Genomic DNA, 24,707 nt, shown 5'->3' with positions numbered 1-24,707 from the left:
AAAATGGGCACCGCTGTCTACGGCGCATGCGCCGTAGACAGCGGCGCGCAGGCGCACTAAATGCGGCAAATCCAAGAATGGATTTGCCAAATTTGTCGACTCCCGTGCGCATGCGTGGGAGTGACGTCATCGCGGCTTCGCCGTATGACAGCAACGGAGCTGCGAGGCGCGACTCCCGTGCGCATGCGCGGGAGTGACGTCATCGCGGTTGCGCCGCTGTCATTGGTCGGAGCTGCGAGACGCCACCAGCAAGATGGACGCGGCGGACTACAGGGATCAGCGGCGACTTCGCTGGCTCCTGTGTCAGGTAAGTGACACATAATGAGCTACTATGCGATGCATAGTAGTCCATTATGCTTTACCTTTGCAGGGAAAAAAAGAGGAAGTAAACCCATCAGGGTTTACTTCCTCTTTAATGGCTTGCACATGATTGGATGATAAAATCAGCAGAGCTTCCCCTCATTTCAGATCTACCCCTTAGATTTACAGCGACTGCACTTCCAAGTGCACTTGCAGTACAATTTCAAATGCACTTTGCACTTTGCCTTTCGTAAATAACCCCCATAATGTATATATATATATATATATATATATATATATATATATATATATATATATATACACACACAGTATAAACCATAGTTTACAGACTTTCCTACATAATATACACTGATTTGGGTTATTTTCACCACCAAAATGTTATAACAGAAACTATTTTTTTCCCCCAAATTTTTGGTCTTTTTTCGTTTATTTAGCAAAAAATAAAAAAAGGCAGCAGTGAATAAATACCACAGAAACAAAGCTCTATTTTTGCAAAAAAAATGAAGAAATGTCATATGGGTACGCTGTTACCACGCAATTGTCGTTCAAAGCGCGACAGTGCTGAAAGCTGAAAATTGGCCTGGGCGGGAAGGGGGTAAAAGTGTGCAGAATTTAGGTTAATTCCACTTTTTATGATTAAAATGTAAAATTATAAGTTAATTTCCACATTGTATTTCAATTATTTCTAGCCTTTTCCTATTAATCTGAATGATCTTAGCCACTTCCAGACCTCTGCATGCCAATGTACGTCCCTACTTTGAGGATGGATATTGTTGTTATGGCAGCAGCTAGCTGTTTGGTGTTTGGCCGGCGGTCCGGTACTAGATAAAAGTGGTCTCTGTGGCAGATTCGCCGCAAGATCACTTTTATCAGCAGTGGGAGAGGGCCTCCCCGCTGCGATCCGGTGCCCTCTACTGCGTACCGGAGCCGTCGGCAGTGGTGGAGGCGATTGGATCCTTCCCATGGCTGTGCATGGAGATGAGAGAGGGGAAGATGGCCCACCGATCTCCATGACACTGCAGGGCGGAAGCGATGTCAAAACGTCACTTCCGCCCACAGCTTTTTTAAAGCCATTTTTTTTTCCATTTTTTTAAATGACAACATTTTTTTTTTTATTGCATTTTTGTGTAAATATGAGATCTGGGGTCTTTTTGACCCCAGACCTCATATTTAAGAGGTCCTGTCATGTTTTTTTTTCTATTACATTACTGTTACTATGTTTACATTACTTGTAATAGGAATAAAAGTGACACTTTTTTTTTTAAACAGTGTAAAAATTAAAAATAAAAAGGTAAAATAAATAAGTTTTTTTTTTTTTTTTAACGTGACCCCTCCCTCTGAGCTTGTGTGCAGAAGCGAACGCATATGTTAGTAACGCCCCCATATTCAAACCACACATGTTAGGTATCGCCGCGATCGATAGAGCAAGAGCAATAATTCTAGCCCTAGACCTCCTCTGTAATGCAAAACATGCAACCTGTAGAATTTTTTAAATGTTGCCTATGAAGATTTTTCAGGGTAAAAGTTTGTCGCCATTCCACGAGCGGACGCAATTTTGAAGCGTGACATGTTGGGTATCAATTTACTCTTTCGCAATATAAAAAAAAACACTTGGACTAACTTTACTGCTGTCTTATTTTTTGATTAAAAAATGTGTATTTTTTTTAAAAAAAGTGCACTTTTAAGACCGCTGCGCAAATACGGTGTGACAGAAAGTATTACAACGACCGCCATTTTATTCTCTAGGGCTTTAGACAAAAAAAAGTATAATGTTTGGGGGGTTCTAAGTAATTTTCTAGCAAAAAAAAAACTGTTTTTAACTTGTAAACAACACAAAAAAAGAGGTCCGGTCTTAGGTTGTAAACCTCGGGGGAAAAAAAACAAAGAAAAACCAAACCATGCAAGACAAAGGCATAATGAGCTAGTATGCATCGAATACTAGCTCATTATGAAATACTTACCTCAGAACAATGCCCTGAATCAGAGTCGGTGGTCCACATCTTCCACCAGAGTTACTTCCGGGTTTACGGCTCCGGCTCTCTGATTGGCCAGAGCCACGAGGACGTCACTCCCGTGCATGTGCACCAGAGCTGCCAGTCACGGCACGGCTACTGAAGAAACGGCCCAGTCTGGCCTTTGCTCCCTCTGTCTTTCCTTTTCATTCTCTGGCTGACTAGGGACTATGTGGTGGGGAAAAGCCTCTGATATGTCTGAGCTGGGGGACAACCCAGGTGCCCAGTCTAACCCCTGGGGCCACACAACACTGCTTACGATCCACAATGGCTTGCCAACCTGGTGCTCTACTCTACCGTTAGTGCCCGTTCACACCTCAAAAAAGTCCTCCATATCCGTTCCGGATGCTTTTTTGCATGCATGTTTTAATGCATTTTTGATGCATTTCCAGGTGCCTTTTTTCCCGTTTTCTTTTTTCACTGCACTGGGGTCCAGTTCTTTTTAGATGCTTTTTTGATGCAGCTGTTGTACTTTTTTTTCTGGAACGAACTGCACTGATGTGAACTATACCATATACTATATACTATACCATAACCCATATAACCTACTTTCCATGCTTTTTTGATGCCGACAAAAAGCACTGCACTGCATGTGAGGTGAACGGATCCAATCAGATACTAACTTCTGCTAATCTATCCCTTGTCACTACAACTCTGCCAGTGTCACTGCTGGCTTTATCTATATCTCTTCTCATCCTCACCTTCTACTAGGACAGAGAGAGAGGGGGAGATAGAGATAGAGATAGAGAGAGAGAAAGAGGAATGGGGATAGAGATATGGAGGGAGAGAGAACAGCGGAGGGGGGGGGGGGGGGGGTGATACAGAAAGAGGCGAGAAAGAGATAGAGAAAGAGAGATTGTAACAGGTAGAAAGTGGGAGATAAAGGGAGAAAGAGGGAGATAGATACAGAAAGAGGGAGAGAAAGATACAGAGAGGGAGAGGGAGATATGTGGCCGTGACTTGAGTGTGGCAGGGACAGGGTGCCCCATGATCTCCTATTGCCCCATGAGTTGTCAGTCCACCAGTGTTTCTACTCCAACTTTGTGAAACTTTCAGTGGTTCCTAGAGGTTATTATTTAACAGCCTCCTACTTATATGGTTTGCTAATTACCCAGGACAAATTATTTTAATGTTAAAGAATACTGTGATGTTCACCAAGCTGCAGGTTGGGTATAGGAGAAATAAATAATCTGTCTTTATAAATCTAGGCCAACATGTAGGCTGCTACATTTCTTTGGGTAAAAATAACTAAAACCAGTGTATATTTTTCAGTCTGTTTGAAAGTTCTAAAATTTACAAACTATGGTATATGCTGTATATATTTGAAAATGGATCAATCCTGGTGCACTGACTGCCTATCTAATTTTTTGAGGCACTAAAACAGTACAAATACCCCTTTTTAGAAAGTGGACAGTCTAAGAGGGATGGCAAATTTTTTTGTAAGTTGTAATTTTTTGTCACGATTTTTGGGGAAAATTAGGAAATTAAATAAAAAATTTATTTTTTGACACTTTTTTTTTTACATACTGTCACCAGAGCAGTAAGCATCATCATATAACTAGTGTGGAGGTGGTCAGGGATAACAATGTTAATACATTTTTTGCAATATTTTCTTGATATATATATATATTTATTTTTTATTTTTTTCACATACCTTCATCAGAGTAGTTTAGTGACACTGTGATTACTTGTTACAGTGATGATCACTGTAACAGCAACTGTCATGAATGGCTTTCATTAATGCCTCACTGTTTACTATTGTAATGCTGTAATTGGCCACAGCTCTCAGATGGAACAGGGTACTTCTCCAGATACCATGTGATCACTTGTGACCAATCATAGATCACACACAGTAGTAAACTATGATGTCATGAATGGATTCCATTCATGAATGCTGTTTACTAGGTGTCGTGTGATTGCACAGTGATCATGTACTATTTTTGAAAACACACCCAAAAACTCCCCCCGGTGCCAAAAAAAGTGCACACACATAAAGAGGTGACACAAAACGTGCAACGAGTGTTACACTAGTCCTCCATAGGAAGGACCTTACCCTGATCCCCCAGGGCTTTAGGCTCCAGACAGGGACTGAGGTATTTTTACTTGGGTCCATCTGGCCAAAACCAGACGGACCCCCTTTCTCTGGAGGGCTGCCAAAGCAGACCCATCCAAGTACTCGGTGGGGCTCCCCCAAAGGGAGACCCCATGAGAGAGGGTGAACTAAGCCAAAAAGCCAAGTCCACCCCTATACCAAGACTTTCAAGGTAGACCCGAGGTCCCACATCCTAGTCATCACACAGTGACAAAACGTGTAACATCAAACATAAAGATACAAAAAAGTTACAAACACTAAATTAAATAGGAAAGTGGGGAGAGGGAAGTGGGAGAAGTGAAACAGTGACCATTGTGTAATACAATGGCCAGGTCCTTCGGCCAGGAATAAAAATTTCCGCTGGTCCTAACCAAAAGGCAGGTGTGAAAAAAGTGTGTATGGTGAAGTGACTATGGTGCCATAAATCAAAGTGACCCTCACTCACAGTGATTGTACAGCACCCCTGAACTGCCACTTCAGGGGCACTTCACTACAGGCTTTTTGTCACAACCCTGACCAACAGTCCAGGCCAGAGCAGCCCCCGCCCCAGGCAGGAAGGCCTGGAGCTCTGAGCGCTTAGGGAGAGCCTGTGTAACTCGACTCAACCACTACTCCCATTACTCCTACATAATTCAATTCTGGGAATACTAGCCACTCCCCCCAGTGGGAAAGGGGAGCCAGTGTTCTCTCCCGAAAAACTGACCGGAGCTAGAACTACCCCAATCTAGGCCAGAAGGCCATGGACCTGACCCTCTGGCCAGACCTGATGCAGCACCCATCCTCACCAGGAGCACCCTTCCGGATGGCTCAGACTCAACTCCGCAGATGTCTCAAAGTGCATCCAGACACCAGTCACTACTGAAACCGTCCTTCCAGGTGCAATGACACCATTGGATTTGCATCTGCCCTCCCCACACTTGGGAGTAGCATAGCGCCTCCTCTGGCAACTGATAAAAACAGATACTACACTTGATCTTAGCCAGAAGGCCGAAAAACGATTACGTACTATTTTGGACACTCACAAGCGCCCACAGGAGCACCACAATCCGCTGCGTCCATTGCAGATTGTGCTGCTGCCTATGATTGCTGTCTATGCCTACGTTAGGGAGATCCACTTTTTTTGTTTTGTGTTTTTGGCATAGTGGAGGAATAGGGAAGGCCTCATGCACACTGGACTTTCGCCCAACTGTCCTAGACGCTTTTCCTTCTGGCAGCAGTGTTTTGGCAGAGAAAAAACGCTTGATGCTTGCAAATGCTTGTAACGCATGAATTCATTAATTGAATTAATGCTCAAGTGCTAAATGCACCTAGCATTAGAGCTCATTTAGAAGACTTTTCTGCCAAAATGCTGCTACTCCTGGATGTGCTAGTAGTGGGATTTTTTTTCCTCTAAACACCCCTGCCTTTAAATGCCTATGTGTGCATAGGCACATAGGCTAACATGCAGGGGCATTTAGAGGCAGAAGAATAAAATGCCAGTCGCTCCTAACAACAGCGTTAAAAATCTCCAGTGTGCATATAGAGTGAATTTACCTCTGCAGGACAGAAATTTATGGGAACTCTTCCCAAAGAAACACAAATGACAAAAAAAAAAAAGACCTAACAAGGTTTCTAATCATTCCCTACTCTAACAAAAATAATAAAAATAAAAATAAAAATAAAGAAATTGCAGAGCTTACTGTACATTTTAAATTCACCTGTCAATTTATGAAATTTGTGTTTTTTTAAACGTATCCTTCTACTTTGCTACATGTGTTTCTTTTTCCGTTGTTAATTATACCATATGTTTTGGCAGCAAAAGCTGGGAAACCTGTATAGTGACTTTATTTCTTTGATGTGCATTACAGTATTTATTCATGAACAGCAATACAGGTTGGAATATACACCTCATTTGTGACTTTGCCTTTGCTTCTTCCCACCAGGAAATATGTGTGCATAGAAACCTGCAAAGCCAGACTAGGCCTGTCAGGTCTGCCAACTTAGATCCCTTATAATACAGCTGATATATATTTGCCACCTCCACCAATTAGACATCTAATAGCCTTGGCACATTTAACCTCCCTGGCGGTATGATTCAGTCTGGATTTAGGTGCTGAAATTATGTACAATTATTTTACATGGAAATCTGGCGTTTTATTTTGTAGTCCTGTAATTCTTAGGAATAACTCTCTTAAATCTGTTCAAACCAGAGTCTAGCAGACATCCCGGGTATGATAAAGTTTATAATATAATAAAGAATAATAAAAATTATTCAATAATGTAATCAAATCCTAAAACACTGAAAAAGGGACACGTTTTGGTTGCTACGCAATCTCCAAATTTCAGGCAGGAAAAACAGTATTTATAATATAAAAGTGCATGCAGGGCACTGCACAGACCACTAGGGACAAAGGGGTGTGTACTTTTTTATACAGCACTGTAATCTGTAAGATTACAGTACTGTGTGTGTTTTGTGTCTTTTTACTTTTTTTGAATTTGCCGCCGTTCTCCGCTCCCGTGCGTCGTAACGCCGCAGGGAACGGAGCTCGGCAGCATTCGGCACTGTGAATCGAGCGGAGGACAGCTCGATCACACAGCGCGGAGGACATCGCTGGATCCAGGGGACAAGGTAAGTAACTCTCCCTGTGTCCTCCCCTGCATCCAGCGATGAGATCCCGAGTCTGGCTCGGGGTTACCGCTCCTGCTAGTAAATTCCCAACCCGAGCCAGACTCGGGATTACCGCTAGGGGGGTTAAACTGGTATCAATAAAATATGCCTAAAGTTAATTTTGTTTATTGGATAGAGTAGGGAATGGTCAAAATGTTCTCAGTTTTTTTTACCATCTGTATTTCATTGGGGAGATTTCCATTATATTCCTGTCCTGCAGATCTAACTGGGAGATTTAATCAATCCAAATTGAAGAAAATCTCCTCTTAAGGTCACCACAAATGTTACCACCCCATTGTACAAACTCTTAAGGCCAGTACACACGATCGGACTTTCCGATGGGAAATGTTGGATGTCAGGCTGTTGGTGGACAATCCGACCATGTGTATGCTCCATCGGACAATTGTCGCCGGTCTTTCCGCCAACAAATGTTGGCTAGCATGTTTTCAAATTTTCCACCAACAAGTGTGTGTTGTCAGACTTTCCGATCGTGTGTACACAATTCCGTCGGACAAAAGTCCAAAATACAAACATGCATGCTCGGAAGCAGAAGCGGTCGTCTTGTAAACTAGTGTTTGTAATGGAGAGTTAACATTCGTGACGTGGCAAATTATGAAATCTCCAAATGCAGCACACAATTCTCTTCTTCTTTAATGGCATAATAATGAAGCTGCTTTGCTGGCGATACTGATGGAGTTATTGCAAACAAGTTTCCAAAGGCTTTTTTTTCTAGTGATATCAAGAATAATATTATTATTATTAATTTTTTTTGTGCAAATTACCACAGCATCATTATCCTGTAGTTTTTAAGAACAAAAATACAACTATGGACAAAAAATAGTGTAGCGCTAATAAATCAATTAGTGATCTAAAACTGTGTTTTAGAAAAATGGTAATAGAACCAATCCTGTAGAGCACACATATACAATGATGTGCATATGTGAAATAAATGACAATAAAAAACAAACTGCGAAACAGTAAATTAAGTGAGATCAATAATTCACTAAATACATGGATGCAATATATAAATGCACATGAATCCCAATGAATATCAACAACTGAAACGTGTGTCCCAATGATAGTCCACATGCATTAAAAGGTGGAGAATATCAATGTTGATCTTCCCAGCAGCAGAATGGAACACCACACAAATCAACCAGGGACAACGGCTTGTCTGGAGTTATATCAATTATAGAAAATTGAATACTCTTACCAGAAGGATTGGACACACCTGTCATATGACAGTGGGTTGTAAGCGCTTGAGATTGTGGCTGGTGTCAGTCAGGTGTTGTGCGTTTTCAATAGGTCCTGGAGGTGAGTCGTCACTCTATCATCTCTGGATTTCACGATTGGCTGGAACTCCTGATATAGATGGCTGTATCATATGTCTTCAGGCTCCACAGAGTCACAAACACTCACGTTTGAATGGCATCCAAAGCGTAATGAATCATGAAAAAAAGGTTCAAAAAGAAAGAGGGGCTCCAGATGGTGCAGGTCAGAAGGTAACCATTAGGTTTATTGAAAAAGTAATCAAGAAAATGACATAAAAGCAACGAGTGGTCACAAATAAAATAAAACAACATTAGAGCAATGTGGCGTACAAAAAATTCAAGCCCGATGCGTTTCAACAGCAAAAGGTCTTCAACAGGGGCATATTGCAACCTCTCACATTGCTACTCAATTTATAAACTGACAAATATCCAGACCGCCTATGAAGGGGCGGAGCCAAGGCTAAGGTCAAAGTATGTGCTAGATAATCGTCCAATAACCTAACAGATGTCCAGACCGCCTATGAAGAGGGCAGAGCCAAGGCTAAGATCAAAATATGTGCTAGGTGATCATCCAATGAATACACACCAAGGTGCCTATGAATAATCCTCATAGCACATCAATTCCAAATATATTATAACATAAGCCATTTAATCCCTCCATCTGAGCAAAAATATGCCCCAAATGTTATATAGGATGAAAGCATCAAACACAAGAAATCAAGTTAAAATGAGAAATATATAACTACAACAGGAGATCCTGTGTCCAGCTCTCACTCTATACCTGCAAAGCCCCCTGGGCTGTGCATCATCCATCAGAGCATGGATTGTCGGGGAAGAGTGATTAGGTGGATCATCCGTCCCTCAGTTAGTCCGAAACAGTGATATTGAATGCCAGAAATAAATGACGGCAGTCCAAGCCCCTCTTGTTCGGGGGCTGTACGCTCATCATAGTCCCTGGGAGCAGCCATCACTTAATCAGCAGTATTGTTACAATGATAGACAAATGCTGCTGTGTAGATCATACGGCGTCCTTGACGTGTGTTTACCCAGTAACCATAGTTATGCACAGGACGCTGAGCGGACGCTTCCTCGCTCCAGATCACATGACACTTCCTTGCTCTAGATCACATGACTTCTGACGTCAGCAGTCTATGTGATAGGCACCAGCGCTCAGCACACATAATCACTGATGGTGAAGTGGGCGTCACCGCAGCCGGTGTCCCCATACATAGCTTTTGGACTAGCAGAACTGGATCTCATGGCATAAGGAGGTAAAACAAAATAATATAGTGAAAAGATAATATAAGATAATATAATAAGATAATAAAAAGATAATAATAAATTACAATCAGACATATTGTACAATCAGACATGTGCATAATATTACATGTAGAAAAAACATGGAACAAAGAAAAAAGCTTAACATAGTGCCAACATTATATATTAGACTACTGACCAATCTGTATCTCAAAGAAAAATGAGAGTGGGTATAGTAGCACCAATGTAAAAGAGAATAGAATGTGCAAATGAAATGTGCTGAAACAAATGTAGGTAGAATATTGCAAAACGCATAAGACATTGTGGCAATGACCGAATATAGTGTATGTTGGTTATATATAGTATTGCATCAAAAATACAATACTATTGATTTAATGCACATGTGTGTGTCTCCACGGACACATGCAAGGGACTAATGGGCCAAGATAGTATAAAAACGAAAACAGGGAAGTGATTAACAATGTGAATAAATGTGAAAGATATAAAAAATGTGTAAAACATTTTTTATATATCATATTTAAACTTTTTTGAAAGAAAGAATACAAATTTAGGCTTGATTGATAAAACAATTAATATCCCAGTCGATGTTCATACCATGGGGTGAGTAGCACCTCAACTCATGTATCCAAAAAGTTTAGAGACGTGATACACCCCGTAGGCATGAATCACCTCTCTAGTTCGGGATAAATCTATTGATAATTTGAAACTGGGTACCTGTTGGGTCCCTACCATGGTGCTCCAAAAAGTGGCGGGGGACAGTATGTTTATCATACCCCTTTTTTATTTTTGCAAGGTGTTCGTTGACCCTAATAGAAACATTTCTAATAGTACGGCCCACGTACTGTTTTTTGCACGGGCACGTGATGAGGTACACTATGAATCTAGTTACACACGTGGTAAAATGCTTCATAGAATATACCCGCTGCGTGACAGTGGATGTAAAGGTTTCATTCTTTCTTCTCCCCAAAGCATTGTGTGCACACACATTGCATTTTCTGCATGGGAAGAAGCCCTTACATTGTGGAAAAAATTGGATCGGTTTAGGAATATCGATAGCATTGGGGGCAATGTTACCTCGAGAAGGAAGAGAAAGACCAGCGCAGTAAAAAACAGAAAAAGTATAATCGTGACATCAATGATTATAAAACTAATTTGTTTTTAACTGGCAAAAAAAGATTGCTACAGAATTAGGAAGTGTTCTGCCGATGGAAACCGCAGAACTAGGGGTTCCAAACACAAATAGGAGGTTAATTTACGAACCTCCTCCACCCCCACCCCCTCTAGGCCCCCCAAGTGGTAGAGAATATGTTCATACTCCACGGAATAAGGCCCAGCACCCCATTTATCAGGGAAATGGAAAAAAAGGTAGGCATCAGTCTCGCAATAGAGGCAGAGGGAATTACAATCGTGGTAGGGGTAATCATTATGGCGAAACCAATAATGGATATTACCATGAGGTTCCTCGAGGCCCTACAAGACCTTGGCGTGATGATAGATTTAATAATGGGAGGGACAATTACTCATATAGTACCCCCACTCATACCTATAATCGCCATATGGCCTCTAAAGAAAGAGGCCCTTATGATACTTACCATGACCCTTACTCCTACATGACTCGAGAAGATGAACACATATCTAGGACTCCATATAATTACAATCACAGTTATCCTGGACCATCACAATACCAGGATTTTCACAGGCCCACTTCCAACCACGTAGGAAATATAAAACCAAACGAGGCTCTAGAGGGGGGTGGCGCATCCAACGGAAAAAGAAAGCGAACCCAATAGGAGATGGTATTTTCAACCTCTGCACAGTGACTCTGTCTGAGGACGAAAAACGCATTCTTGATAAAGGCCTTAAATTTGTTCCACCCAGAAAGTTGAACAAATTCACTACGTTCATAGATGTGCAAAAATACATTTGAAAACTCAATATTCAAAGACATTTTCTATCTATGCCCCCCACTAATACTGCAGTCCCCAATCTGAACATTGATACACATTCAGGATTATCCAATCCCTCTTTATTCAACCCTCCAGGCAACATAGCTCTATCGATTAATGTTTTTCGTAATCTTGTGTTGAATGACCTAGACAAATTGTCCAATAAAATAATTCATCAGGATCCAGCCATACAAGCGGGGCTCAAATCTCTCTGTGAAAAGAAGGATCTCATTATCCGTCCCGCTGACAAAGGGGGTGGGATAGTAGTGTTGAACAAAGAACGTTATATCCAAGAAATGAACAGGTTGCTGAAAGATCGTACAACTTATAGCCCCCTTCCTGGGGACCCCACTTTAAAATACAAGAAGGCACTAATTGAAATTGTAAATTAAGGTTTTGCTCTTAATATACTTAATCAAAAAGAAAAAGACTTCATGATTCCATTGGCACCACGCATTCCCATTATATATCAATTACCCAAAATACACAAAGACCCTGTAAACCCGCCTGGACGTCCAATTGTCAGTGGTATCGATTCGGTCACTTCTAGAATTGGTAAATATATCAACCTGCAAGATACCAGAGACACGATCAGACTTTAGAGAGGGCCCAATATCATGATGATTTGATTTTGGTCACGGCAGATGTATCTGCCCTTTAAACCTGCATCCCGCACAATTTGGGCTTGAATGCAGTAGAATTTTTTCTTTCCAGAGATTCCACACTTCCTTTCATTCATAGGAATTTTATTATGGAACTCTTGACATTTGCGACAGAACACAATTACTTTTTAATAAATGGCAGAACCAAGAGAAGGTGGGATTTTTTCGGTGCAAAATTTAACAAAAGAAAGACCATATATAAAAACAATTTTTATTTTCCATGATAAAATTAACACATAGCATGTTTTACAGAGGTATCCTGATATACAGAAATTACAAAACAGTGGCTGGTCCATGTAATGAAAAGATTTTTTGAAATACTTGATTATCCCTTTTAATGGGCACATATCACAGTGTCCACAGGAATAAGTTCCAAATTGTTTAGGGTTAATAATAGTCTCAGTAGAAAAATGGCTATGAACTAGGCGATCTTTTAATGATGGTGCTCGTTTATAAGTTATTTCTGGATGATTTTTGATATGTTTATTAATTAGAGGATCTGCCATTAAGAGAGGCCAAAATCTTTGAAAAATATCCCTAAAACTTTTATGTTGATTAGAGTATCTTGTAATTAATTTGACAGTGTTTCTATCTTCATGTAGTTGAGATGGGAAGATTAAAGTATTCCTATTTTTAGCCTTCACTTTATTATATGCTCTCTTTAAACAGGTATGACTATATCCACAGGCTTTGAGTCTATTATAAAGATCTTTCGCTGCTAATCGATAGTCGATTTCGTTACTACAATTACGTTTAATTCTTAAATATTGGCTATACGGAATACTTCACACTAATGATTCAGGATGGAAACTCTTAGCATGGAGTATTGTATTCCCGGCTGTTGGCTTTCTAAAGAGTGAAGAGGCAAGGGTATCATTTGGGATAATCAAGTATTTAAAAAAATCTTTTCATTACATGGACCAGCCACTGTTTTGTAATTTCTGTATATCAGGATACCTCTGTAACACGTGCTATGTGTTAATTTTATCATGGAAAATAAAAATTGTTTTTATATATGGTCTTTCTTTTGTTAAATTTTGCACCGAAAAAATCCCACCTTCTCTTGGTTCTCCCATTTATTAACTACTCTAATTGGGATTAGGTGCCTTTATTTTTGGTACTGATGGAAGCTTGAATCAAATCTTATAAAAAAACAATTACTTTTTGTTTCAGGGCATTTTTTATTCACAGATCAAAGGGGTGGCCATGGGGGCTAAATACGCTCCAAGTTTGGCCAATCTGTTTATGGCCCAATGGGAAAGGGATGCATGGCCTCCCTAGATTCTTTCATGGCAACTCTCAATGAGAATGACCGTGGTATCATTCTAAATTTTGAAGCTAGTACTACTAACATACATTTCTTGGATTTAGAAATTACAGCTACCCAGAAACGCCTTGAGTTTCCCCGTGGACAGCTGTCATCACCACCAATGGCTAAAATCGGTCCCATGTGGCCAATTCCTTCGGTTACGCCGTAACTGTACTAAGGACGGTGACTTCAAACACCAGTCCAGCATTCTCAGGCAAAGATTTATAGATAAGGGTTATAAGCCACTTGACTTGGATGCAGAAATAACAGCAGCCTCACAGATTGACAGAACTTCCCTTCTTGAAATAAAATCTAAAACCAATAAAAATGATAAATTTAGATGGTCATTTTTCACGACTTTTTCAACTCAACACAAGGAAATAAAGAAAATTTTTAACAAACATTGGAAAGTACTCCGTAATGATAAAATCATTGGGAGTTTGGTTCCAGAGAAAGCAGGAGTCATTTTTAGGGGAGCTCGCTCCATTCAGGGTGACATTGCCCCCAGTGCTATTGATATTTCTAAACCGATCCAATTTTTTCCACAATGTAAGGGCTTCTTCCCATGCAGGAAATGCAATGTGTGTGCACACAATGCTTTAGGGAGAAGAAAGAGTGAAACCTTTACATCCACTGTCACGCAGCGGGTATATTCTATGAAGCATTTTACCACGTGTGTAACTAGATTCATAATGTACCTCATCACGTGCCCGTGCAAAAAACAGTACGTGGGCTGTACTATTAGAAATTCTTCTATTAGGGTCAACGAACACCTTGCAAAAATAAAAAAGGGGTGTGATAAGCATACTGTCCCCCGCCACTTTTTGGAGCACCACGGTAGGGACCCAACAGGTACCCAGTTTCAAATTATCAATAGATTTATCCTGAACTGGAAAGGTGATTCATGCCTACGGGGTGTATCATGCCTCAAAACTTTTTGGATACATGAGTTGAGGTGCTACTCGCCCAATGGTATAAACACAGACTGGGATATTAATTGTTTTATCAATCAAGCCTAAATTTGTATTTGTTCTTTCAAAAACGTTTAAATAAGATATATAACATTTTTTTACCCATTTTTTATATCTTTCATATTTCTTCACATCGTTGTTCACTTCCCTGTTTTCGTTTTTGTACTATCTTGGCCCATTAGTCCCTTGCATGTGTCCGTGGAGACACACACACGTGCATTAAATCAATAGTATTGTATTTTTGATGCAATACTATATATAACCAACATACACTATATTCGGTCATTGCCAAAATGTCTTATCCGTTTTGCAATATTCTACCTACATTTGTTTCAGCACATTTCATTTGCACATTCTATTCTCTTTTACATTGGTGCTACTATACCCACTCTCATTTTTCTTTATGAGATACAGATTGGTCAGTAGTCTAATATACAGTGCCTTGCGAAAGTATTCGGCCCCCTTGAACTTTTCAACCTTTTGCCACATTTCAGGCTTCAAACATAAAGGTATACAATTTTTATTTTTTGTGAAGAATCACCAACAAGTGGGACACAATTGTGAAGTGGAACGAAATCTATTGGATTTTTTAAACTTTTTTAACTAATAAAAAAATGAAAAATGGGGCGTGCAAAATTATTCGTCCCCCTTTGCGTTAATACTTTGTAGAGCCACCTTTTGCTGCGATTACAGCTGCAAGTCACTTGGGGTATGTCTCTATCAGTTTTGCACACCGAGAGACTGAATTTCTTGCCCATTCTTCCTTGCAAAACAGCTTGAGCTCAGTGAGGTTGGATGGAGAGCGTTTGTGAACAGCAGTTTTCACCTCTTTCCACAGATTCGAGATTGGATTCAGGTCTGGACTTTGACTTGGCCATTCTAAAACCTGGATATGTTTATTTGTGAACCATTCCTTTGTAAATTTTGCTGTATGTTTGGGATCATTGTCTTGTTGGAAGATAAATCTCCGTCCCAGTTTCAGGTCTTTTGCAGACTCCAACAGGTTTTTATCCAGAATGGTCCTGTATTTGGCTGCATCCATCTTCCCCTCAATTTTAACCATCTTCCCTATCCCTGCTGAAGAAAAGCAGGCCCAAACCATGATGCTGCCACCACCATGTTTGACAGTGGGGATGGTGTGTTGAGGGTGATGAGCTGTGTTGCTTTTACGCCAAACATATCGTTTTGCATTGTGGGCAAAAAGTTTGATTTTGGTTTCATCTGACCAGAGCACCTTATTCCACATGTTTGGCGTGTCTCAAAGGTGGCTTGTGGCAAACTTTAGACAAGACTTTTTATGGATATCTTTGAGAAATGGCTTTCTTCTTGCCACTCTTCCATAAAGGCCAGATTTGTGCAGTGTACGACTGATTGTTGTCCTATGGACAGACTCTCTCACCTCAGCTGTAGTTCTCTGCAGTTCATCCAGAGTGATCATGGGCCTCTTGGCTGCATCTCTGATCAGTCTTCTCCTTGTCTGAGCTGAAAGTTTAGAGGGACGGCCAGGTCTTGGTAGATTTGCAGTGGTCTGATACTCCTTCCATTTCAAAATGATCGCTTGCACAGTGCTCCTTGAGATGTTTAAAGTTTGGGAAATCTTTTTGTATCCAAATCCGGCTTTAAACTTCTCCACAACAGTATTACGGACCTGCCTGGTGTGTTCCTTGGTCTTCATGATGCTCTCTGCGCTTTCAACCGAACCCTGAGACTATCACAGAGCAGGTGCATTTATACAGAGACTTGATTACACACAGGTGGATTCTATTTATCACCATCAGTCATTTAGGACAACATTGGATCATTCAGAGATCCTCGCTGAACTTCTGGAGTAAGTTTGCTGCACTGAAAGTAAAGGGGCCGAATAATTTTGCACGCAACACTTTTCAGTTTTTTATTAGTTAAAAAAATTTAAAAAATCTAATAGATTTCGTCCCACTTGTTGGTGATTCTTCACAAAAAATAAAAATGTTATATCTTTATGTTTGAAGTCTGAAATGTGGCAAAAGGTTGAAAAGTTCAAGGGGAGCTTGGAGATGGTGGAGGAGTGAGACACACGCTCTGGGAGCCCTGACCCTCCACCTGGTCATTAAACGGTGATTGATTACCTGGAGTGCTAAGCCATGAGGCTGTAGCCTACATGCAGTAATCTGCACAGGGATGAATAGAAGAGAGAGGCAGAGGAGACAGACAGCACAGCCTGAGATTGAATTGTTTTTCCCCCGTACACGAGCCTCACGGAGACAAGCAGAGCCTGATACAGAGAACGCTGAGGGACGAGCGGTGCACGTGACACACCAGGAAGTGAGAGAGCCAGTGTGGTCTTCCTCCACTGTATCAGCAGAGTGTGACATGGAGGAACAACATGCTGAACACGAGGGACAGAAAGGAGGGAGAGTGGGAGAGCTGGACCTGAGAACATTACTACAAGCTCTCCCTACACGTGCAGACCTGCTGGCATTACCAACTCGAACGGACATGGAGTCGATGGTGGCCCGTTTGGAGGAGATGTACCGCAGAGAGCTCAAGGCAGTACAGGCAGAAGTTCAGCAGCTGACAGAGAGACTGGTGAGTGGGGAGACCGCATGGTCCTCCCTGGAAAACCGAGTTTACCATCTAGAACAGGTACAGAATGTACAATCCTCCCAGGTCTCTGCTATGCAATTACGGCTGGAAGAGTTAGAAGACCGTAGTAGACGTCAGAACTTACGGTTTAGGGGGGTCCCGGAGGCTATAGGACGGGATATGCTGCAGGCTACAATTTCTTCAATATGTGAAAAATTAGCTGGTCCCCTCTCCCAACCTTTGGAATTTGAAAGAGTGCATAGAGCCCCGGGGCCCCCGGTGACAAACACAAATAGACCAAGGGATGTGATATGTCGTTTTTTCAGTTTTGCACAGAAGGAGTTAATAAGCCGTAAGGCTTGGGAAAGTGGAGATTTAGAACAGGACGGGGCTTTGGTGAAAATACTGCCTGATCTCTCACGGGCCACCCTGCAGCGCAGGGCAATGTTGCGCCCACTTTTGGATAAAATCAAGACGATGGGGGGGTCCTATAGGTGGGGTTACCCCATCGCGTTAATTATAAAAAAATAAATTCAAAGACATTTACCTTGCGATACCCGTCGGAACTCCCGGAATTATTTGCCTTCCTTGAAGTGGAGATGTTTGGGATACAGAACTGGCTGCAGCCAATAGTAAACACTTTAAGAAATAAGGTCGCTAGTAGAGAAGGGAGACCATGTATTTCAGAAAAAGATGGACTGACAAGAGAAAGGACAATCTCACTTTAAATAGAAGGGAAGATATGGGATTCGGACGGGATGCCTCTCTATTATGGCCTCCTTTTTTTTAGCTAAAAGGGGTTGCTCCCTCCGGACCCCACTTTTTTATTTATTTTTTGACTTCCCCTTTCCCCATTTTTTCCCCCCTCCCTTGGGGAGGGCTGGGTGGAGCGGGTGTCTCGGGGGGGGGGGGTGGAAGGGGGGTTAAGGGGGGGATTTTTTCTCTCCTTTGTCCCCCCCCCCCGGGGGGGCACTCGGGGTGTTCACCCGGGCTCTCCCTGAGTGGGGAGATGGATAGTTGACCCGTTAATGCTTTAGATCTTAGAACTCAGATATCACTCCTTTATATACCCAAGATGAAGGAAGAAACCCACTTTTTTTTTTTTTTTTTTTTTTTTATTATTATTGATGTCAGTGGGTACGCACACACAGATGTGTGTTTATAGGAATGGATAGGTTGGTTTATATACACGGGGAAAGAAAAAATTCCAGAGTGTAATGGAAAATATAAGATGAGTGGTATTATTGTTTCTATTGTAAATATATTATTAGATTGTAATTATGTTATGAAATAAGGAAACTAGCATTGTATTCTTTTTTTTTTGGGGGGGGGGGGGGGGGTTGGTTTTTTGGTGTGTTGTTTTTTTTTTGTTTTTTTTTGGTATGGGGGGTTTGGTTCATTTGGGGCAGGAAAATGGAGGTAGTAGGCGCACAGAGAGTTTTATAAGAGGGAGAGGTGGGAGGTGGTTACACTGGAAGGGGGAGTATATAGGGTATTTGGGGAAGATATAACAGGGACACATTTGAGGAATGGGGGTTTTTATTTTTTATTTTTTTGCGTTTGTTTGCTGTGAAAATTAATATTATATTACTGTGGTATCACTGTACAATTCGATGGTGTCTAATAGAAATGGCACCCCTATTTAAAAACACGTTTTTTTTTTTTTTTTCAGGAGGTGGGGGGGGGGGGGGGGAGAAGGCAATGGGTAAAGAGGGGTGGTGGGTTTTTTTTTTTTTTTGATTATTGATGTCAATGAGTGCGCACACACAGATGTGTGTTTATAGGAACGGATAGGTTGGTTTATATACACGGGGGAAAGAAAAAATTCCAGAGTGCAATGGAAAATATAAGAGGAGTGATATTATTGTTTCTATTGTAATTATATTATTAGATTGTAATTATGTTATGAAATAAGGAAACTAGCACTGTATTTTTTTTTTTTGCATAATTTAGGTGGCACTATACAACTTGGTATGTGTATATGGAATATGAGGGGGGAATATTCTGATAAAGTTTTGAAATATATGTAATAAACGGGAAAAACAGGGAAATCTGGAGGGAAGATATAAATAATAAATAAGAGGGGAGAACGTACCAGATCTGTTCATACCGACAGCTTAAACAAGATGGGAACTCTAGGGAATCTAAGATGGAACACACGGTAATGGTATTTAGAAAGGGGAAAGGGTAAGAATGAGGAATGGGGGAGAAGATTATCACTACCCCTTGGGGGATGGTGGGATGGAAGATGCAATGGGAGGAGGGGAAGGAAGGAAGGCATGTAGGTATAGGTAAAAAGGCGAGGTAACATGGAAGGTAGCCCTAGATGGGGGCTATAGGACTGGGTGGAGGGGACTGGGAACAGAGCTCTCGGTTCTGTGCCAAATCCAGGCCGAACCCCAAATTAGGTTTACACCCACCTGAGCCAGACGGTCGGAGGCTCAGAGGGGGGTGTCTCTCTTAGGGGTCTTTGGGTTTCCCTTTTTTTTTTTTTTTTTTACCCGTGGGGTTTTTTTTTTTTTTTTTTTTCTCCCTCTCTCTCCTCCCCTCCCCCAGGATGGAGGGGATAAGGGTGACCTCTATGAATGTTAAGGGACTTAATGTCCCTGAAAAAAGAAGGATGTTATTAAATGATTTGAAACGTCATCGTACAGATGTAGCATTTGTACAGGAAATGCATTTTAGGATGGGTGGACTCCCCTTACTTCAGAACAGATTTTTTCCCTGTGTTTATCACGCACACAATCAAGAAGCAAAATCTAAGGGGGTGTCCATTCTTATATCTAATCGGATATCTTGGTCCCTTTTGGACAAACAAGTGGATGGGAATGGACGCTTCCTATTTCTTAAAGGCCATATTGATGGAGTAAAAGTAACTTTGGCTACGATATATGCACCAAACATACAACAAGATGCTTTCTTAAATAAAATTTTGAGGAAACTAGCAGAATTTGTAGAAGAAAAGTTGATTCTGGGAGGAGACTTTAATGTCTCCTTGGACCCCGGAATGGATACCTCTATGGGCTCATCCTCAACCCCAGACGGTGTTAGGAAGAGGGTCAAACGGGAGATGGAGGAGATGCAGTTGGTAGATGTATGGCGGATTTTTCACGCAGGAGAAAAGGATTATACTTTTTTTTCCAACCCGCATCAACAATACTCCCGTATTGATCTATTTCTTGTGCCACACTATCTACTCACGTCGGTAATAGAGGTGACGATAGGAAATATAACCTGGTCAGACCATGCACCGGTTACATTGCAGATCTCCCTGTCTAGCCCGGCTCGCTCCTCGGGACGTAGTTGGCGTTTGAATGAAAGTCTGCTACAGAAAGCAGATATACAGGAGGATATTATAAAGGAAATGATGGCATACTTTCAGACCAACGACACCCTGGGGAGCGACCCGGGCATGATATGGGAGGCACATAAGGTGGTCATGCGGGGAATTTTGATTAAACATGGCTCCCAAATGAAAAAAGCACGAGAAGCGCAGATAATAAAAATATCGGAAGAAATTCAAAAACTTGAAACGCAACATAAGAAAGTACAGACACCACTCCTAGGGAAAGATTTGGCACATTTGAGGAGGCAGATGACAGACCTTCTCCGCTATAAGGCGAAAGCGGTGATACAGGCAGGGAAGAGAACAGGGTATGAACTAGGAGATAAGTGTGGTAGAGTGTTGGCGGGGAAGCTTAAGGAGAAGGGGAGGACAATCTATGTACCCAATATAAAGGGAAGAAATGGACAGCTAATTACAATGCCCAAAGATATAGCGCAGAGGTTCAAAGAATACTATGCGGCCCTCTATAATCTGACATCCCCTTCCTTCCCCATGGCCAAAGTGGAGGACTATTTAGCCTCAGCAGGTCTTCATAGATTGCCCTCTCCGGTCCGTAACAGCTTAGAAATCCCAATAACTGTTGAAGAACTAAGTGTAGCAATAAAATCAGTCAAAAAAGGGAAGACACCAGGTCCGGACGGATATACAATACAATATTATAGGAACTTCTTTTCAATATTAGGCCCACATATGGTAAAGGTTTTCAATGCGCTTGGCCGGACTGCCGCACCCCCTCCGGATATGCTTAGGGCACATATTTCGGTTATTCCAAAGGAAGGGAAGGACCCGGCGGAGTGCGGCAGTTACCGGCCGATCTCATTGCTAAACGTGGATTTAAAACTTTTCACTAAAATATTGGCCTCCCGTCTACAATCGCACTTACATCAGCTGGTACATTTGGACCAAGTAGGGTTTATCCCCTCGCGTGAAGCGAGAGATAACGTAATCAAAGTATTAAACTTGGTACACTTTTCCAACCAAACAAAAACCCCGAGTGTCTTTTTAAGTACGGATGCAGAAAAGGCATTTGACCGAGTCAATTGGAGATTTATGTTCGCGGTATTAAGACACATGGGGGTGGGAGAGGGTATGCTACGGTGGATTGCTGGGATATATGCCTCCCCACAGGCTTTAGTGAAGGTAAATGGAGTTTTTTCAGAACCATTTAAGATCTTAAATGGAACCCGCCAGGGCTGCCCTCTCTCACCCCTATTGTTTGTCCTTTCATTAGAACCACTATTGAATAAAATCCGACAAAACCCGGATATCCAGGGACTCCAAATAGGGGGGCATAACTACAAAATATCAGCATATGCGGATGACCTTTTGTTTTCCCTATCCAGACCACACATCTCCTTACCAAACTTTATGGAGGAAATTGTAAGATATGGGGAGATATCAAATCTAAAAATAAATTATACAAAATCGGAGGCAATGGGGGTAGCTCTGCCTATAGGGGTACAACAGACTATACGGCCTAATTATAGCTTTAAATGGGTGAATGTAGCACTTAAGTATTTAGGTACATATATACCAGATAAGATGGAAAAGACTTTTACAGTAAATTTCCCCCCGTTACTACAGGAAATTCGGGTACTATTAGACAAATGGAAACAGGGATTACACTCGTGGTTTGCCAGATGTAATATTATAAAAATGAACATACTGCCAAAACTGTTATATCTATTTCAGACCTTACCTATAGATATTCCAACACCTTTTTTCCGCCAGATAGATACTCTTTTCACAAAATTTATATGGGCAAACAAACGACCAAGGATCAATAGAAACATCATGAGAGCTCCTAAATGCTACGGCGGCCTGGCAGTACCAGATATGTTTAAATATTACCAGGCAGTACACATTGGCAGAGCGATAGACTGGTGTAGACATACAGAATCTAAATTATGGACAGAAATAGAACAAAAATGCAGTTCAATACCCCTACGCAGAGCAATCTGGTGTTATACAACATTACCAGAATTGCTTAAAAAACACCCACTTATAGGTCCAACGTTGCGGATAGGGGCTAAGATCTGTCGAAATCCTCAATTCTCTACAACAAATTCACCACTATTTCCCATTCTGGGTAACCCTAGTTTTTTACCGGGAATGGAACCAGGAGCATTTCAGGGGCTTATAGAAAGGGGCTATACACAAGCATCGCACTTTCTACAATTGGAAACATGGCCTTCGATCGCCACATTGACGCAACAAGGAGGTCGATATGAATTACATTTTTGGGAGGCATTACAGTTGCGACATTTTCTTCAAACATTAGGACCGGCGACGAACTATCAAAGACAACTGACAAAGTTTGAGATATATTTTGAGGAGAAAGAGCCCCTTTCACGGGTAATCTCTAAGATATATGAATTGCTGAATGCCCCTCCAGAAGGTTTTAAAATGCCTGGAATTGAGAAATGGGAGAAAGACCTGGGAAAGACTTTTTCACCCACACAACGGCAGAAGATTATATATCTGGCATTGAACTCATCGATCTGTTCGCGGACTCAGGAATCTAATTATAAGATATTGACGCAGTGGTACTATACCCCGTCAAAACTCTGTAAGTTCTTTCCAGAGGCTTCTGACCGTTGTTGGCGGTGTAAAAAGGAACGGGGGACTTTGATGCATATATTTTGGCAATGCCCTAAGATAAGACAATATTGGCTAGAAGTACAAAAGATCTCTCAAAAATTTACATCATACGAGATCCCAGAAGATCCGGCCTTTTTTTTGCTTCACTGTACAGAAATACCTTTACAAACATATAGGAAATCGGTGATATGCCATCTACTTAATGCAGCTAAGGTAGGAATTGCACTCAGATGGAAAGACCCCAGACCACCTTCAATTGCAATGTGGCTAAATAGAGTAAGAAACGTAGGTGCCATAGAGGACTTAATTCTCTCTGCCCAAGATAGAAAGGATCAATATGATGAAACTTGGAGATCTTGGAACTCTTTTATGAATTCTGAGGAAGGGAAGAATCTTATGGGGAACATAGCAGAGGAGTGAGTCCGCACGTACTTGAATGCGTTTGAACCCCCCTATGGGGGCTGGGAAGTACTTGTCTCTTGTGGGGGGGTGAGGGGATAGAGGAGAGGGAGAGGAGGAGGGAGGAGGGAGGGGGGGGGATGGGGGTAAACAATAATAATAATTTTTTATTTTTATTTATTTATTTTTTTGTTTTTTTGTTTTTTTTTTGTTTTTTATATAAATATATATATTTTTTCCTTTTCGTTAGTTGAGCAACGGGAAAATAGATAAAAGATGAGGGAAGTCTGGGGAGTTATAACTGGGGGAAATAAGAATTATAATGGATAAGAATGGAATAGATAGATAATATATATAAATCGGAATATGCAATGTGTAAATGAAATAATTTGGTTTTATTTATATAAAAGAAGAGGAAAATGGATTATGCTCTATAGGATATAAGATATATTTATGTGAGAAATGAATGTCTTTGCTCCCCGTAATTGTTGTTCCACCCCTCTGGACTCATGTGATATAAATAAAGAAAGTTTAAAAAAAAAGAAAAGTTCAAGGGGGCCGAATACTTTCGCAAGGCACTGTGGTGGGACTACGTTAAGCTTTTTTCTTTGTTCCATGTTTTTTCTACATGTAATATTATGCACATGTCTGATTGTACAATATGTCTGATTGTCATTTTTTATTTTATCTTTTCACTATATTATTTTGTTTTACCTCCTTATGCCATGAGATCCAGTTCCGCTAGTCCAAAAGCTATGTATGGGGACACCGGCTGCGGTGACGCCCACTTCACCATCAGTGATTATGTGTGCTGAGCGCTGGTGCCTATCACATAGACTGCTGACGTCAGAAGTCATGTGATCTAGAACGAGGAAGTGTCATGTGATCTGGAGCGAGGAAGCGTTCCACTCAGCGTCCTGTGCATTACTATGGTTACTGGATAAACACATGTCAAGGATGCCGTATGATCTACACAGCAGAATTTATCTATCATTGTAACAATGCTGCTGATTAAGGGATGGCTGCTCCCAGTGACTATGACGAGCATCCAGCCCCCGAACGAGAGGGGCTTGGACTGCTGTCATTTATTTCTGGCATTCAATACCACTGTTTCGGACTAACTGAGGGACGGATGATCCACCTAATCACTCTTCCCCAATGATCCATGATCTGATGGATGATGCACAGCCCCGGTGGCTTTGCAGGTATAGAGTGAGAGCTGGACACAGGATCTCCTGTTGTAGTTATATATTTCTAATTTTAACTTGATTTCTTGTGTTTGATGCTTTC

The 24,707-nt window shown here is 41.3% G+C and overlaps 1 long non-coding RNA gene and 1 other non-coding gene across 5 annotated transcripts in view; both read right to left on the bottom strand.

The window, feature by feature from the left end:
• Positions 1-24,707, bottom strand: part of LOC143963619 (uncharacterized) — a 463,825-nt gene that overhangs the window by 127,885 nt on the left and 311,233 nt on the right. The gene's annotated exons all lie outside the window — the stretch shown is intronic.
• On the bottom strand, positions 5,228-5,424 carry LOC143964675 (U2 spliceosomal RNA). The gene has a single exon (XR_013271174.1). It is a non-coding gene; the product is annotated as a U2 spliceosomal RNA (small nuclear RNA).

The sequence above is a fragment of the Lithobates pipiens genome, unplaced genomic scaffold (genome assembly GCF_037356315.1).
Source record: "Lithobates pipiens isolate NorthernLeopardFrog02 unplaced genomic scaffold, aLitPip1_a1.2 Scaffold_8, whole genome shotgun sequence".
Lineage (NCBI taxonomy): Eukaryota > Metazoa > Chordata > Amphibia > Anura > Ranidae > Lithobates > Lithobates pipiens.
The sequence above is the reverse complement of the archived record's forward strand: the minus strand, read 5'-3'. Positions and strand labels throughout refer to the sequence as shown.